Source organism: Schistocerca americana, chromosome 3 (genome assembly GCF_021461395.2).
Source record: "Schistocerca americana isolate TAMUIC-IGC-003095 chromosome 3, iqSchAmer2.1, whole genome shotgun sequence".
NCBI classification, from domain to species: Eukaryota; Metazoa; Arthropoda; class Insecta; order Orthoptera; family Acrididae; genus Schistocerca; species Schistocerca americana.
Window position 1 is genome coordinate 818,164,707 of NC_060121.1, and position 14,808 is coordinate 818,179,514.

Sequence of the window (14,808 nt, forward strand, 5' to 3'; positions counted from 1 at the left end):
CTTGATACGCCTGGGCATTGAGTCAAACAGAGCTAGGATGGCATATACAGTTACAGCTGCCCATGCATCTTTTACACGATACCACAGTTCATCAAGAGTACTGACTGGCGTATTGTGACGAGCCAGTTGCTCGGCCACCATTGACCATACGGTTTCAGTCGGTGAGAGATCTGGAGAATATGTTGGCCAGGGCAGCAGTTGAACATTTTCTGTATCCAAAAAGACCCGTACAGGACCTGCACTATGCGGTCGTGCATTATCCTGCTGAAATGTAGGGTTTCGCAGGGATCGAATGAAGGGTAGAGCCACGGGTCGTCACACATCTAAAATGTATCGTCCACTGTTCAAAGTGCCGTCAATGCGAACAAGAGGTGACCGAGACGTGTAACCAATGGCACCCCATACCATCACGCTGGGTGATACGCCAGTATGGCGAAGACGAATACACTGTTCCAATGTGCGTTCACCGCGATGTCGCGAAACACGAATGCGACCATCATGATGCTGTAAAAAGAACCTGGATTCATCCGAAAAAATGACGTTTTGCCATTCGTGCACCCAGGTTTGTCGTTGAGTACACCATCGCAGGCGCTCCTGTCTGTGATGCAGCGTCAAGGGTAAGCGCTACAAACGTCGTAGAACTGTTCGTGCACATGGTTATTGTCTTGCAAAAGTCCTCATCTGTTGACTCAGGGATCGAGACGTGGCTGCACGATCCGTTACAGCCATGCGGATGAGTGTCATCTCGACTGCTAGTGATACGAGGCCGTTGTGATCCAGCACGGCGTTCCGTATTACCCTCCTGAACCCACCGATTACATATTCTGCTAACAGTCATTGGATCTCGACCAACGCGAGCAGCAATGTCGCGTTACGATAAACCGCAATCGTAGATAGGTTACAATCCGACCTTTATCGAAGTCGGAAACATGATGGTACGCATTTCTCCACCTTACACGGGGCATCACGACAACGTTTCACCAGGCAACGTCGGTCAACTGCTGCTTGTGTATGAGAAATCGGTAGGAAGCTTTCCTCGTGTCAGCAGGTTGTAGGTGTCGCCACCGGCGCCAACCTTGTGTGAATGCTCTGAAAAGCTAATCACTTGCATATCACAGCATCTTCTTCCTGTCGGTTAAATTTCGCGTCTGTAGCACATCATCTTCATGGTGTAGCAATTTTAATGGCCAGTTGTGTAGTTTAAGTTAGATTAAGTAGTGCGTAAGCTTAGGGACCGATGACCTCAGCAGTTTGGTCCCATAATATGTTACCACAAATTTCCAAATTTTCGTTCATCTTAATACCGAGAAGATCTAATGTCAGAGTTTGCGGGAGAGGGGCGGGTGGCGGCGGGGGGCTTGGTCTCCACTTCATACTGCACATGGAAGATGTGTCTTCGCCAAAAGATTCGACCAGATAATTGTTTAAGTCTACGGACCATGATCTCGGGAAACGTGAAAATCTGTTCATTATAACACACTTTACTGAAAATATAGCTGTTTAGGATCCGGAATTAATGAAGGGACTAAGGGAATGGTGCCTGTGTTTAAAAACCGCTCCCTGAACACGAGTCGCAGCCTTTCACCAATCAAGTCTCGTAGGTTGTTGGGGGCAAATCTGGGCCCACAAGGATATTTGATGGTCCTCAATTTTTAACATTTTCGGATTTAATAAATTGCATTGATTGACTCTGTTTGCCACTTAGTGAAGTATATTCTGACACAAAAAACATTATTTAGTGCCTTTAGTTTGGCATTCACCGAAATAGTAATTCTCAAGATGTTCAAATCTTTTTAGACCTTGTGTATTTCAGCCTACATTGTTACAGCAAATTGTGTGAGTATTCAATTTTCCTACACTGGAACATGTATGGGTGCAGTAAGGTGATTATAGTGAATGAAGTCAAATGTATTTCACCTGACTCCATGACCAACAAGGTATGGCATTCTCGCATTACAATTGAAAATTCGCCTTTCAAATTGTTGCTTTCTCCATCAATTGAAAACATGATATTCACCCATTCTAACATCAAAGAAATGCGTTTATATTGAAATAAGTGGAAGAAAGTAGATGTTCTTGATCTAGATGGCCACACAGGTTAATTCACACAATAAATATATTAAAACTTTGTGGGATGAGCACAAAGGTCACCCAGTTTTCAAGGCAACAAAGTCGCAAGAAATATTCAAAAATCTATCAATGGTTTTTCGATTTGATGACCGTAGATAAGTGTGAACGAGAAAGTTTGTAGCTGTAGGGGAATTATGGGAGAAATGGATAGATATATTACATAATTATACAGTCCCAATATGTTTGTTATAGTAGATGAATTATTTGTTGCATTCAGGAGGAACTGCCCTTTCCGTCAGTGTATGCGCAGTAAACCAGCGAAGTATGGAATCAAGTTTTGGATACTTTTGACAATGAAACAAGTTATGTGTGGAATATTCAACCATATACTTGAAAACGACCATGTAGTGCCCTAGGTCTAAGGGGTTTAACTGACTTGTCTTATGACTTGAAAGGGGATAACATTACCTACGATAACTTTTTCACCTCCTACGATCTAGGACAAATGCTGATAAGAGAAATACCACACTGATTGGGGTTGTGCCAAAAAACAAATCTTCCGTCCCACCATAACTATTGCAGGCCAAGGGGATTTATAATTACACATCAACATTTGCTTTCGCAAACGACACTAAGCTTACATCATACATCACAAAGAAAAATGTATTACTGTCCAAAGCACTCTGCACTACGATGAAAAAGTCAGTGATAGCATCAAGAGAAAACCTTAAATTATTTTAGACCACAACGCTACGAAAGGTGCTGTGGACACAGTATACAAGGTGATAGTAAATCACTCAGTAAAGAGGAAGACAGATTGATGCCATATTGTTGTGTTCTCAAACATCATGGACATATCTGCATATAGCTCTTTTGTGCTGTAAAAGGCAACTTAGCCCCAAAGGAAAATATACACACTAGAGCAAAGAAGACTATTCCTTGGACAGTGGCTAACTGATGGAGCTATGAAGAGATTAGGACATCTTTCAAGAGGAAATGCTCCAAGAAAAGCTGTAGAGAGAAGAACATCGTTCGAATCTGCAACCTTCACAGCAGAAGAAAGTTATCCTAGTAGTAAGAAGAGAGGCAGATGTTGGCTATGTGGAAAAAATAATAACAAAGGTTCAGTGAAATATGTTAAGCGTAAAAAATCATCTTAGTTACACAGGCTGTCAGGAGACGTTAGCTATAGTTTAGTGAAAACAACAAGCATAACTATAATCTACATCTACATCTGCATATACATGATTACTCTGCAATTTACATTTAAGTGCTTGGCAGAGGATTCATCGAACCACAATCATCTTCCTACCATTCCACTCCCGAACAGCGCGCGGGAGAAACGAACACCTAAACCTTTCTGTTCGACCTCTGATTTCTCTTATTTTATTTTGATGATCATTCCTACCTATGTAGGTTGGGCTCAACACAATATTTTTGCATTCGGAAGAGAAAGTTGGTGACTGAAATTTCGTAAATAGATCTCGCCGTGACGAAAAACGTCTTTGCTTTAATGACTTCCATCCCAACTCGCGTATCATATCTACCACACTCTCTCCCCTATTACGTGATAATACAATACGAGCTGCACTTTTTTGCACCCTTTCGATGTCCTCCGTCAATCCAACCTGGTAAGGATCCCACACCGCGCAGCAATATTCTAGCAGAGGACGAACGAGTGTAGTGTAAGCTGTCTCTTTAGTGGACATGTTGCATCTTCTAAGTGTCCTGCCAATGAAATGCAACCTTTGGCTCGCCTTCCCCACAATATTGTCTATGTGCTCTTTCCAACTGAAGTTGTTAGTAATTTTTATACCCAGGTACTTAGTTGACTTGACAGCCTTGAGTATTATACTATTTATCGAGTAATCGAATTCCAACGGATTTCTTTTGGAACTCATGTGGATCACCTCACACTTTTCGTTATTTAGCGTCAACTGCCACCTGCCACACCATACAGCAATCTTTTCTAAATCGCTTTGCAACTGATACTGGTCTTCGGATGACCTTACTAGACGGTAAATTACAGCATCATCTGCGAACAACCTAAGAGAAGTGCTCAGATTGTCACCCAGGTCACTTATATAGATCAGGAACATCAGAGATCCCAGGACGCTTCCCTGGAGAACACCTGATTTCACTTCAGTTTTACTCGATGATTTGCCGTCTATTTCTACGAACTGCGACCTTCCTGACAGGAAATAACGAATCCAGTCGCACAACTGAGACGATACCCCATAGGCCCGCAGCTTGATTAGAAGTCGCTTGTGAGGAACGGTGTCAAAAGCTTTCCGGAAATGTAGAAATACGGAATCAACTTGAGATCCCCTGTCGATAGTGGTCATTACTTCGTGCGAATAAAGAGCTAGCTGCGTTGCACAAGAACGATGTTTTCTGAAACCATGCTGATTGCGTATCAATAGATGGTTCCCTTCGAGGTGATTCATAATGTTTGAATACAGTATATGCTCCAAAACCCTACTGCAAACCGACGTCAATGATATAGGTCTGTAGTTCGATGGATTACTCCTACTACTCTTCTTAAACACTGGTGCGACCTGCGCAATTTTCCAATCTGCCGGTTCAGATCTATCGGTGAGCGAGCGGTTGTATATGATTGCTAAGTAGGGAGCTATTGTATCAGCGTAATCTGAAAGGAACCTAATCGGTATACAATCTGTACCTGAAGACTTGCCCGTATCAAGCGATTTGAGTTGCTTCGCAACCCCTAAGGTATCTACTTCTAAGAAACTCATGGTGGCAGCTGTTCGTGTTTCAAATTCTGGAATATTCCATTCGTCTTCCCTGGTGAAGGAATTTCGGAAAACTGCGTTCAATAACTCCGCTTTAGCGGCACAGTCGTCGGTAACAGTACCATCCGCACTGCGCAGCGAAGGTACTGACTGCGTCTTGCCGCTTGTGTACTTTACATACGACCAGAATTTCTTCGGATTTTCTACCAAATTTCGAGACAACGTTTCGTTGTGGAATCTATTAAAGGCATCTCGCAGTGAAGTCCGTGCCAAATTTCGCGCGTCTGTAAATTTTAGCCAATTTTCGATTATTGTGTTGTTGTAGTACTCCAATACGCAGTTTGAACAATTAATACATTAAACTACCTAAACTGTAGCTTTGTTTATGATTTCAGTACACAAATGCGTTAAAGCATACCCATAGTAAATAAAGAAGTTTATTTTTTGACCCCAACGTCTTACGTCTATGTGCAGAATAAACACTGTAGCACGATTAAGTGCCGTCAGTTTGGTCGGGTTGCGATCTACTATCCCTAAAGTCCTGTGGTGATCGACCATCGTCACCCAAGGAATTACCAGTTGGTTAAGGCCCTGCTAGGACGGGAACGTCCACTTGCCATCATTAGTGTGGGGCACCAGCAAGGTGACAGAAGGAATCCAAGGTGGCGTTGAGCCCGGAAATGTTGTCGACATTTTGTACTGAAACCATGACGACATCGGCGTAGGCACAGACCTAGATTCATTCTCCCAATGTAGTCCAGCCACGTAGATGCATGGCAGTATGCCGCAAACAGCAGTTCTAAGAACAAATCAAAGATTTACAAGGATGGTAGATCACATTGAACTGAAATCCGGGAGGTAAGCCGAACGTTCACGAGGTCTGAGGCGTGGAAACCTGTGAATAGACTGGCTAGGACCAACCGAGCCACCCAAGACCGATTAACGACCTGTCGTCACAGCTTTACTGCCACCAGTGGCCACGGAATATCTCTGCAATATCCTTTTTCCAGCAGTGCTGGCTCAGAAAGTTTGGTAGGAGAACTACTGTAGAGTTTGGTAGGTAGCCGCGAGATACTGGCGGAAGTAAATCTGCGTAAATTATGTCCTGCTTTTGTAGCTCAGTTGGTAGAGCACTTGCCGCCGGAAATCAAAGGTCGAGAACTCAAGTCTTTGTCTGGCACACAAGTTTTATCTGCCAGGAAGTTTCATATCAGTACACACTCCATGCAGAGTGAAAATTTCGTTCTGGAAGAAGGTATATGTTGGTGGCAGACATTCAGAGGATTAGAGAACTGACATTTTGGTATTAGAAGAAAATCTAGACAGTTAAAATTGTAGAGGGAGACAGATGTTCGAAAACAACAAACAGGGGCAGATGGTAATAGGGTACAATAATCAAATGATTCAAATGGCTCTGAGCACTATGGGCTTAACTCCTGAGGTCATCACTCCCCTAAAACTTAGAACTACTTAAACCTAACTAACCTAAGGACATCACTCACATCCATGCCCTAGGCAGTGTTCGAAACTGCGACCGTAGTGGTCGCGCGGTTCCAGACTCTAGCGCCTAGAACTGCTCGGCCACCTCGGACGGCTGCAATAATGATGCAGTTATGCTAAGGCTAGCACACGGTAGACTATCACGGAGAGCTGCATCAGATTAGTCTTTGAAGAGATACGTACAACAACAATACCAATGTTTGCAGTACATAAGTGCATCTTGGACCGCGGAAAAATGGGGAAAATGAAAATCGAAGCGATTTAGGTATCGAGTTATATTAATATTCTATAAATTACTTTTACTGATAACAAATGAAGAGATCCTCTATAGAATCCTCGAAGAACGTATGTGCGAAAAACACAAAGCAGTGTAGGGGTATTAGGACATGTATGTTAAGACATGAATGACTAACTAGATTAGTACCAGACGGAGCAGCGGAGAGGAAAATTTTAGGTCATGTTAGCTGTTATAATACATAAAATAGTAACTCAGGAAGTTTGATGTATCTGATACACAGAAAATAAAAAGGTTGGTACAAGAGTGGAAGTCAGCGGTGGCGGGGGGGGGGGGGGGGCGTTTCGGGTAGGGGACACGGTATGTCCGGCACGGTATATCAAACCAGTCACAAGATAGAGTGATGATAATAAAAGGTTAAACCTTCTAGTACATTAGGCCAGACCATTTTTGTTCTGCTCGATCGTAGTTTCGACCTGTTTGCTGGCACATTGTTCAGAACCTTCACGTGCTCACGATTAACTGACAACTAATTTCACCGTGTCGAGCCAACTGTAAACGCCATAAGTTCCTGAAGAATATTCCAGGAGAGGGGTCAAAAGTCGACCGAGTAAAAGAATTCACCATAGTGCCAAGGCCACGAATGCCTACAGTCATAGACCATTAAAATAATTCACGAGTGTCAACAGATGGGGTACTAACGTACTAATAAGGAGAGTGACATCTTTACAGTACTATTTAGGTGCTCAGCCTTTACAATGTTATACCGCCTAGAGAATCCAGGGAACCAAACTGCCTGTTTGTTTGTTTTCCACTACACGGACATTGCATTTGATGCAGCAAGTTGTTTAATCTGCGAGACGGGACAAGAGGTACTACGAGCGCAGCAGGAGTGGTGGCGCTCGGGATACTGCTGGCGGGTATACGCGACAGGGCATTGTGGGCCGGCACAGCGTGAACCCGCCGGCGACATCAAAGCACCCGCCACGAGGCGCTGCCCGCGCGCAGAGGACCTTGCAACCCCCGTGGCCGGGAGCTGGCTGTCACCCAGGCGTGTAGCTTACGTCAGCTTACAGGCTGGGGGCGTCTACTTGGTCCAGTCCTGGCACCGCACCACGAAGACCTTTCCAGTCACTTTGCCGTTGCTGACCAACCTGCAACAAAGTACTGTGATTCAAATTCGTGGCATCCGACAGCGTTACTGCGAAAATGCGGAGTTGTATAGCAGTTGAGAATGCATATTAGACTGTTGATCCTCCTAAAAATGGCTGGAAAAGACAGTTCATAAATTGAAGGAAGGCAACGACACACAAACACCATGGCAATGTCTGGTAAAGCGTTGTGCTCTGAACCAACATTTTTGTTGATCGCTTTACTTTTGTATCTCATACAGAAACAAGTGCGATATCTAAAACTCACAAATGGCGCTGATGGCTGTGATGTGTCGAAGGATGTCAAAGCCTGCTCGTACACTACTGGCCATTAAAATTGCTACACCACGAAGATGACGTGCTACAGACGCGAAATTTAACCGACAGGAAGAAGATGCTGTGATTTGCAAATGATTAGCTTTTCAGAGCATTCACACAAGGTTGGCGCCGGTGGTGACACCTACAACTTGTTGATATGAGGAAAGTTTCCAACCGATTTCTCATACACAAACAGCAGTTAAGCTGCGTTGCCTGGTGAAACGTTGTTGTGATGCCTCGTGTAAGGAGGAGAAATGCGTGCCATCACGTTTCTGACTTTGATAAAGGTCGGATTGTAGCCTATCGCGATTGCGGTTTATCGTATCGCGATATTGCTCCTCGCGTTCGTCGAGATCCAATGGCTTTTAGCAGAATATCGAATCAGTGGGTTCAGGAGGGTAATACGGAACGCCGTGCTGGATCCCAACGGCCTCGTATCACTAGCAGTTGAGATGACAGGCATCCGCATGGCTGTAACGGATCGTGCAGCGACGTCTTGATCCTTGAGTCAATAGATGAGGACGTTTGCAAGACAACAATCATCTGCACGCCGTTTGCAGCAGTACGAACTATTAGCTCGGAGACCATGGCTGCGACTACCCTTGACGCTGCATCACAGACAGGAGCAACTGCGATGGTGTACTCAGCGACGAACCTGGGTGCACGAATGGCAAAACGTCATTTTATCGGATGAATCATTGTTCTGTTTACATCATCATGATGGTCGCATCCATGTTTGGCGACATCGCGATGAACGCACATTGGAAGCGTGTATTCGTCATCGCCATACTGGCGTATCACCCGGCGTAATGGTATAGGGTGCCACTGGTTACACGTCTCGGTCACCTCTTGTTCGCATTGACGGCACTTTGAACATTGGACGCTACATTCCAGATGTGTTACGACCCGTGGCTCTACCCTTCATTCGATCCCTGCGAAACCCTACATTTCAGCAGGATAATGCACGACCGCATGTTGCAAGTCCTGTACGGGCCTTTCTGGATACAGAAAATGTTCGACTGCTGCCCTGGCCAGCACATTCTTCAGACCTCTCACCACTTGAAAACGACTGGTCAATGGTGGCCGAGCAACTGGCTCGTCACCATACGCCAGTAACTGGTATCGTGTTGAAGCTGCATGGGCAGCTATTCCTGTACACGCCATCCAAGCTCTGTTTGACTCAATGCCGAGGCGTATCAAGGCCGTTACTACGGCCATAGGTGGTTGTTTTGGGTACTGATTTCTCTGGATCTATGCACCCAAATTGCTTGAAAATGTAATCGCATGTTAGTTCTAGTATAATATATTTGTGCAATGAATATCTTTTTATCATCTGCCTTTCTTCTTGGTGTAGCAATTTTAATGGCCAGTAGTGTAGTTTCAGTTAAGGCTTGGCAACATACAGGGTGATTCAGCTGCCCCTACCGTTGAGTTTTATGCAGCCTGCAACGTTTTCAAATACCATGCGCAATCTTTTCACATTATCTGGCTTGTTACTTGATAAGTAATAGTTCTATAGGAAAACTGAACATGGTCTCTTCGTAGGAAATTTGATTTAGTAAAGTTTTGTGCCTGGATACAGTTTCGCAAGAGTCAGTAGTTTTCGAATTATTCAAGAAAAACCTACAAACGTGACCTTCAAACGCGTTTATCTTGAGTAACTCCAAAACCGTGACCTCAATTGACAATGTATCCCAATACAAAATTTGACTACATTCAGTTTCCTAGAAAAAAGATCCTGTCCATTTATTGTGTAGGACAAACAGTTTGTATATAACAAACAAAAGGCTATGAAAAACTCACGCACGGTTGTTGAAGGTGACGTCGGATGTGCAAAACTAGTCAGTAGGGAGAGATGAATCACCCTACATATTTTCTAGAAGTAGGCGAGATTTTCGCAACTGAATAAGTTTCCAACGTGATAAGTGGCAAGCTATAATGTTGTGGGAGCCTATGTGGCAAAACAGGGTAGCGACTTAGCCAGCACAGCCAGATTGGGGTGTTACTGGCGGGAGCAGTCTATGTAATTGAAATAGCACTGCCGTCGCTGCAATTACTGGATGTTTCGTGTTACCCGTCAATAAATATATTTAAAACTGACGTATCGTTCTCATGCATCAGTGTGGTATTGGACCTATGGTATCAAATAACAAAATCGAGTCAGATACCAAGCCGTTTAGTTTTGAATAGAATTGTCGAGGCTTCGACTACTGTCTCGCCATACTCATCCGAAGTAGAAGAATTCCTGCCAGGAGTGATACTGTGTTGTGCCTGAGCCATCCAGAGGAGGCCTAGTTTGTCAGTTATCTTCAGTCTGAATATAGCTTTAAAGCAGCTCTCTAGTTTAGTCTGTCCTATAGAAGGTTTTTCATCTCTATGTAGGTACTTCAACCTACTGTCATTTGTACCTGCTTACTGCAAGTAAGATTTGGTCTAGAGATGGGTAGTTCGCGAACGAACAGGTGCAAAGGAACGGTTCACCAAGATGAACGAAAGGACCGAGGAACGAATTCCAAGGAACGATCGGTTCGTAGTTCACTTAGGTTGCGGTGGTCTACTTAAGTTCCCGGGAACGAGGAACGATCGGTTCATAGTTCACTTCGGTCGCGGCGGTCTACTTATAGCTCCCGGGAACGAGGAGCGATCGGTTCATAGTTCACTAGTTCACTTCGGCAGTTCTCGTTCCAACCTCGGTCACGTGCTCGTCTCCGTCTCGGTGTCCCTCGGCCGCACTCGTCGTTCGCATGACCACTTGCCTCAGTTCCACTGCCGACTGCTTCTAGTTAGTTCAGTATCCAGTTGTTCGTTTCGTTCACTGCGCTCGCCTATTTTACATGTGTTCCAAACTGTTTTTGCACTTTGTTCAGGCTATTCAGCGTCCACGACCAGTAATCAAAAAGCGTATAGTTACGTGAATTACATAAAAATTACGTTGTATGTAATAGGTACATCTTTTCAGGTAACAAAAGGGCATATCAGCTCACTTCATTACATCGATGAACAGCAGAAGACATACTTATAACAAGGCAAGTTTTTTTTTTTTGTTTTTCATGTATTTCTTGGTTTCCTCGACTTGATTTAGCAGCTAACTTTCAATAATTTGCTTAATTTTTAGTGTAAGATAATTCGTATAAAATGATTTTCGTATATATTTCATATACAAAACATTACATTTAGCAATACTCTAATTATTTTTAAGTTTGGTTGTTTCCAATTTGCATTGCCTACGAGTTAGGTTTCTTTGAGAAAAAAGAAAAGTTGGGTTGTGGGTCATTTTGGCTCAGTAGGAAAAGCGGTTCCTCTCCATTTGTAAAGACATAGATTGCCAAAAATCGTAATTACTTATTATCTCAAAACCATCTGTTCAGAAGGAGCTTTCAAATCAAAAATTTTACTACTGCGATCTTAATTATTATTATTATTGCTGCATTAACTTTAATAATGCAACATAAAAACTTAATTTTTACTAAGCGTGTGGCGCAAGTATGAGAAAACCACATTTTATATTATGCTTCCATAAAGTCTCTACTTCGCCTACGAACTCAGAGACAATGTGAAGTATATATAGGGTGTAAATGATTATTATTTACAACGTAGCATAGCTATGTAGTGAAAGTCGAAACGAAGAATTTTTTACAAGACACTTGTGGTCTACTAAGTTGGGAAACAGCAACCAACAGGTTTACAAGACTACATGAGTTATAGCCCATGCGTGTCGGGTGAGATTTTCATGTTCTCTTCTCCAGCTCTCTACACATCGACATCGATTGATTCGCAATTGTTGCTTGCATTAGATTGTTAGTTCTTCACTGCCTAATTATTACATGTTTGTCTGCTTGTTGTATCTGCTCGTAACGGGCAACACACCGTCCGTAATTGGCGAGCAGTCTGTATTCGGGCCCGGTTTTCCGTGCGCCAACCTATATTATTTCCCTGCGATCAGCCACACAAGGCTACGGTTGGCTAAACGAGAGGTTCTGCAGAATCACAGAAATTACTTCTAAAAGTGTGTAAGAATTCTGTAATAAATAAAAACTCTATACTCCAGGGGGGAGGCAAGTGCCCCTCTTGGTGCTCTCCATCCTTCAGTCACCTACACTACTAGTTTTCAGTTTTTCATAAGAACCATATACCAAGCATAAATGAACGGTGAACGAGTAAAAAATGAACGGTTCCCAAAAAAGAAGGATCAGCAGTGAACTAGTTCCCAAGGATGAATGCGTTTGCCCATCTCTAATTTGATCCTGCACTAAGGCCTTAATATCCTTCCTCCCTCCATCTTACACTTCTTCAGTACCATACTGACGATGCCACGATGACTCAGGATTATCGCATCAACTGATCCCTTCTTTTAGTAACGTTGCATCACAAATTTCTGTTTTGCTGCCGGCCGGGGTGCTCGAGCGGTTCTACGCGCTACAGTCTGGAACCGCGCGACCGCTACGGTCGCAGGTTCGAATCCTGCCTCGGGCATAGATGTGTGTGATGTCTTTAGGTTAGTTAGGTCTAAGCAGTTCTATATTCTAGGGGACTGATGACCTCAGAAGTTAAGTCCCGTAGTGCTCAGAGCCAACTGAACAATTTTCCTTTTTTGCCAATTGGCTTCAGTATTTCGTCGTCAGTTATTCTATGTCATCTGCAGCATGCTTCTGTAGCATCAAATTTTAAAGCTTCTAGTCTCTTCTCGTCTGAAATTGCTTATCGCCGACATTTCACTTCCATACACTGCTTCCATACATGTAAGACAAATACATTTGGAAAGGAATTCTAACATCTAAATTTTCCTTTTCCAGACAATAGTTTCGTTCTATTGCAAGTCTGTACTTTACACCTACACTACATTTATCATCGTCAGTTTTTTTATGCCCAGATTTCAGAACACATCAAGGACTGGAACTCTCTTTTCTCTATCTAATTTTGTTAACATTACCGGCATTAATTCAATGACATCCCAGTACCCCTGTTTCTCGTTTGTCGATTTTCATCCCTTAGAAAAATTATTGAATTACTGTGCTGATAAACCTCTTACGTTATTTGCTTTTCAAACAGCTGAGCAAAACTGAACGTACTCAGACATTTCGCTCTTTACTGATTCTGATCAACACTAAACTGCCACACAATATTTTTAGTGCAACGCAATCTGACTTTCAAAAATCCCTACAAAAGAATGTCCCTGACTAACAATAACCTATACCTTTCATGAATCACTTACTGCACAAAAATCTTCGTTACTCGAACTACTGCAATACAGCGAGCGCCACTACTGCCAGCTAAATAAAAGATTCTAACTACTGAAGGGACTAACTAAAGATAGGCATAGTTAGCAAATGAAAGATTTTGATAAAGAACAAACAATGTATTTACCTTAATAGTATTCAAAAGTCATTATATATATATATATCAGTTCATGACATCCAGACTTACAAATTTACTGTCTCTGATGGACACACGTCCAGATCATCCGCTCTCAAAACTCCGTCATCTCTCTCTCTCCACATCCACCACTGCTGGCGGATCACCTCCAACTGCACAACGCTACGCGCTGTTAACAGCCAACTGCCCAACACTACAATAGCAAATTCCAACAATGCAAACCAGCCACAGACTGCACATAGCACAGTCAGTGATTTTCATATAGAGCGCTACGTGGCGTTACCCACATAAAAACCTAAACAGCCTACTTACAATATTACAACCACATTCCAAGATATACATTCCGTTCAGCTATTCTTCAGTTCCTTGCCCTCTCTGAGAAGATTATAGTGTCATCAGAAACTCAATAATTTTATTTCCTCTCCCTGAACTTTAATTCTCTCTGCAAATGCCAAATGGATCTCTGCGTTCCTTTGCTACTAGTCTAACACACTGACTAAATAGCGCTGGAGACAGTCTCTTTTCCTTCTCACTTACTTCCTGTTTTCGATGCCATTCGACTCCTACAACTGCCCACACAGATGAAATGTGCCTTTCTAATCCTATGACAGAGCAGAACTGCTTCGCTTTCAACAACGAGTTCTGTTTACAAAAAATAAGGCCAACCTATTGGATCACACAGCGATCTTCTACTTGCAAACATATTTCTGAACAACGTTGAAGATAAAATTTTCAATCAAATTATACATCCAAAACAACTCAACAACTGATGCTAGTACCGCAGTGCGGATGGTATCACTTGTTTGGTAGATGAAACAGTACACCTTGATAAATCAAGTACATTGTGACATAAACACTGTGTACTTCAAAGTAAAATTCACCAGAATAAAACTAAATTTCCTAGATATCACCGTACACTGAATCAACAGCATATATAATAATGCAATATACAAAAAAACCTACAAACACAAGTACAACCATTCCAGTCACTCACTGACACTGAAACATTCAAGTTTCAAGTACGTGCTACACAGACTTACCAGAACTCCATGGGACAAATTGAACTATACGGAGGAGGTAAATACAATACACGAGGAAGCCGGTTAGAGTCGGTACCGCACACAGATGATAAAGAAACTAAAAGACAAAATAAAAGACAAATTAACAAGAAACAAACCTGGGTTAATTGCAAGCCATAACAAAGAGCCAGGAACACCAGTACAGACCAACAAAGAGAAAAAAGGGACTCAGAAATACCGTACTTGGAACAAAAATGTCACATAAAAACATACAGTAACAAAATTATCCACAAGGTATACAATATCTGAAGAAACAACGACTGCTAATATCATACCACACAAACAACACAGTACAGAAATATCTAAGAACGAAGACTATCTCTACAGAC